This window comes from Monodon monoceros, unplaced genomic scaffold (assembly GCF_005190385.1).
Source record: "Monodon monoceros isolate NGI ecotype Baffin Bay Population unplaced genomic scaffold, NGI_Narwhal_1 Super_Scaffold_20, whole genome shotgun sequence".
NCBI lineage: Eukaryota > Metazoa > Chordata > Mammalia > Artiodactyla > Monodontidae > Monodon > Monodon monoceros.
In genome coordinates this window covers 131,154,250-131,159,319 of record NW_021703777.1, presented here as the reverse complement: position 1 = coordinate 131,159,319, position 5,070 = coordinate 131,154,250, and positions in this window count along the sequence as shown.

The window sequence follows — 5,070 nt, the reverse complement described above, 5'->3', positions numbered from 1 at the left end:
TTTGATTATGAGGGTAGACACATTTATTATTTTATAAGCATTTAAGAAAAGGGGAAACAAAATAATATTATATCATCACAAAGCTGAATCCATAACAGGGGTTTAATATTCATGAGTCTTCATGTGATATATTGATACCAAAACTTAAAATGGTTTAACTTTTAGAAGTACAAAGACAAACCTAGAGAAACAAAATTATAGTGATAATGTGGCAAAGACTGAAAAAATGTGTTTAAGTAGACTAAAATAAATAAGATCCAATATTTTAAGTATTAAACACTTAATTTATGTAATTTGTATATAGAAGAATATATGTTATTTACACAGAATGTATAGGATGATAAAAATACATCTCTAAATTTGCTCATAAATGCCATAGAAGTTTAATAAATTAAGATATATTCAATATTTCTGGATATAAAAATTGACTATTGTAAAAGAGTATGATTTTTCCTGCATACTTTAGAGGTTTTAATTATACTATAATAGAAATCACAATGAGAGTTTAAGGAAACAAAAATTATGATTCTAAAGTCCGTTTTGATGAATTAAAGGAGAAAAGTAATATAATGTTGAAGATAAAGATGAATAAAAGGGTGCTTGAACTGTCAGTTCAAATAATATTTTAAAACTATAGTAATTAAAGATGTGGAACTGGCACAATAAATAATAGATCAGTGTAGCAGAACATACAGTCCTGGAAGGAAATCTACTGAGCGTGTGTTAAAAGCATACGCGTATGCCAATATGTAATTGTTAGGTATTCAAGAAATTATGTGGGGAAAAATGGCTACCTGGGAGTTAATAAAAAGAATCAAGTCAACTGTTCATCTCAACACAGGCTAAGACAAATTCCAATTGAATTAAAGTAAAATGTAAAAGAGAGAGAACATAAAACATTGTGGGGAAAAAAAAAATTTAATATGTAACTGATGATGGAAAAGTCAAGATCTTTCATTACATGATAGCAATGGAAAAAAACCACAAAATACTCATAATTTTGACCTGAACTTCAAATGTCTATATTTATATATTTATTTTTTTTGAGGAATTTAATATACAAAGATTTACAAACATTAATGTTTTATTAACATTAAACACCGAGAATAATGGTTAACATGTCTTTTTTTTAACTTTATTTTATGTTGGAGTATAGTTGATTAACAATGTTGTGATAGTTTCAGGTGTAAGGCAAAGTGATTCAGTTATACATATACATGTATCCATTCTTTTTCAAATTCTTTTTGCATTTAGGTTGTTACATAATATTGAGCAGAGTTCCCTGTGCTATACAGTAGGTCCTTGTTGATTATCCATTTTAAATATAGCAGTCTGTATATGTCAATCCCAAACTCCTTAACTATCCCTTCCCCCACCCTTCCCCCCTGGTATCCATAAGTTCCTTCTCTAAGCCTGTGAGTCTGTTTCTGTTTGGTAAATAAGTTCATTTGTATCATTTCTTTTTAGATTCTGCATGTAAGCGATATCATATAATATTTCTTCTTTCTCTGTCTGGCTTACTTCACTCAATATTACTCTCTAGGTACATCCATGTTGCTGCAAATGGCATTATTTCATTCTTTTTAATGGCTGAGTAATATTCCACTGTCTATATAAAGCACATCTTCTTTATCCATTCATCTGTCCATGGACATTTAGGTAGCTTCCGTGTCTTGGCTATTGTAAACAGTGCTGCAATGAACACTGGGGTGCATGTATCATTTCGGACCATGTTTTTTTTTTTTTTCCAGATATATGCCCAGGAATGGGTTTAACACCTTACACAAAAATAAGCTCAAAATGGATTAAAGACCTAAATGTGAGACCAGACACTATAAAACTCTTAGAGGAAAACACAGGCAGAACACTCTCTGACATAAATCTCAGCAAGATCTTTTTCAATCCATCTCCAAGAGTAATGGAAATAAAAACAAAAATATACAAATGGGACCTAATTAAAAGCTTTCACACAGCAAAAGAAACCATAAGCAAAACAAAAAGAAAACCCACAGATTGGGAGAAAATATTTGCAAATGATGTGACCGACAAGGGATTAGTCTCCAAAATTTACAAACAGCCCATGAGGCTTAATATCGTCAAAACAAAAAACCCAATCAAAAAATGGGCAGAAGAGCAAAATAGACATTTCTCCAAAGAAGACATATGCATGGCCAAGAAGCACATGAAGAGATGTTCAACATTGCTAATTATTACAGAAATGCAAATCAAAACTACAATGAGATATCACCTCACACTAGTCAAAATGGCTATCATCAAAAAATCCACAAACATTTCTTTATAATTGTTTCCAGTTTTCTTTTATCTTAAGAGATTATATATTATGGATATTACAGATATGACTAAACTTACCTTTCACTAACACCTATATTCCTATTCTTCTAACCCCAGGGGCAAAAAATATCATACATTTTGTATTTATCATTTTACTCCATTGTACACACATAGGTATGCATTCACAAATGAGCTGAGTGTTGTTTTTGGTGTGTTTTTTAACTGCCACAAACTAAAAGATGTATATAGATCATGTTACATCTTGCAGCATTATGTTTCTGAAATGAATCCACATTCTATCTGTTTGACAATATTTCATCCTGAGATTATGCTCTATCATATGAATATCTTTATTCATTTCTCTACCTGTAAACACTTAGGTTATTCCCTTGATTTTGCTATTAAGGAAAAATGCTTCTTTGTGGATATCTCTTTTGTTTTTTTCTTCTTCCAGTTTTACTGAGATATAATTCATACAGCACTGTATAAGTTTAAGGTGTACAGCATAATGATTCAACTTACCTACATCATGAAATGATTACCATAACAAGTTTAATGAACAATCATCTCACATAGATACCAAATAAAAGAAAAAAAACTTTCCTTATGATGAGAACTCTTAGGACTTAATCTCTCAACAACTTTCATATACTGTATACAGCACTGTTAATTATATTAATAATGTTGACATTATATCCCTAGTACTTGTTTATCTTATAATTAGAAGTTTGTACCATTTGACTACCTTCACACAATTCCCCTCCTCCCATGCTCTGCTTCTATTAACCGCAGATCGGATCTCTTTTTCTATGAGTTTGTTCCTTGAAGTGTAATAGATCTACAACAGTGTGTTAGTTCCTAGTGCACAACATAGTGGTGGTTTGATATATCTATACATTACAAAATGACCACCACTATCAGTCTATTTACCACAAACACATCCTACTCAATGGTGAAAAGCTGAAAGCATTTCCTCTAAGATCAGGATCAAGACAAGTATGCCCTCTCACCATGTTTATCTAACACAGTATCAGAAGTCCTAGCCATAGCAATCAGAAAAGAAAAAGAAATAGAAGGAATCCAAATTGGAAAGGAAGAAGTAAAACTGTCACTGTTCGCAGATGACATGATACTATATATTGAAAATCCTAAAGACACCAACAAAAAACTATTAGAACTCAATGAATTCAGTAAAGTTTCAGGATACAAAATTAATATATAGAAATTTGTTGTATTTCTATACACTAACAGTGAACTATCAGAAAGAGAAATTAAGAAATCAGTCCCATTTACAATTGCATCAAAAAGAATAAAATAGCTAGGAATAAATTTAACTAAGGAGGTAAAAGACCTGGACTTGGAAAACTTTAAGACATGATAAAAGAAATTGAAGATTACAAAAATCAAATGGAAAGATATACTGTGTTTATAGATTAGTGGAATTAATACTGTCTAGATGACCATACCATTCGAGATATTCTACAGGTTTAATTTGATTCCTATCAAAATACCAACGGCATTTTTCAGAGAACTAGAACAAACAATTCTAAAATTTGTACGGAAACATGAAAGATCACAAATAACCAAAACAATCTTGAGAAAGAAGAACAGAGCTGGAGGTATCATGCTTCCCGACTTCAAACTATACTTCAAAGCTACAGGAATCAATACAGTATGGTACTGACACAGAAAGAGACACATAGATCAGTGGAACAGAAAAGAGAGCTCAGAAATGAACCCATATGACCCATTAATCTACAACAAAGGAGGCAAGAATATACAATGAGGAAGAGACAGCCTCTTCAATAAATAGTGTTGGAACAACTGGACAGCTACATGTAAAAGAAACAAGCTGGACTACTCTTTCACACTATATTAAAAAATAAACTCAAGAATGGATTAAAGACCTAAATGTTTAAGACTGGAAACCATAAAACTCCTAAGAAGAAAATAGAGAGTATGCTCTTTGACATCAGTCTTAGCAATATTCTTTTGGATATGTCTTCTCAGGCAAGAGGAATGAAAGCAAAAATAAACAAATGAGACTACATCAAACCAAAAAGCTTTTGCATAGCAAAGGAAACTATCAACAAAATGAAAAGGCCACCTACTGAACTGGAGAATATATTTGGAAATAATATGATATATATGATAAGGGGTTAATATCCAAAATATACAGATAACATGCAACTCAACATCAAAATAACAACTGATTAAAAATGGGCAGAGGACCTGAATAGACATTTTGCCAAAGAAGATATACAGATGGCCAACACACATGTAAAAAGATGTTCAACATCACTAATCATCAGGGAAGTGCAAAAGATAACCACAATGAGTTATCACTTCACACCTATCAGAATAGCTACAGTCAAAAAGACAAGAAATAGCAAGAGTTGGCAAGGATATGGAGAAAAGGGAACCCTCATGCACTGTTGGTGGGTGTGTAAACTGGTGCAGCCATTATGAAAAACAGTGTGGAGGATCCCTAAAAAATTAAAATAGAACTACCATATGACCCAGCAATTCCACTTCTGGTATTTTTCCAAAGAAAATAAAACACTAATTTGAAAAGATATATGCACCCCTCTGTTCACTGCAGCATTATTTACAATAGCCAAGATATGGAAGCAACCTAGGTGCCTATAGATAGATGAACGAGTAAAGAAGCGATTATATATATAGTACATCCATTATGCATATGTATACACACACACACACACACACACACACACTTACAATGGAATATTACTCAGCCATAATAAAGAATAAAATCTT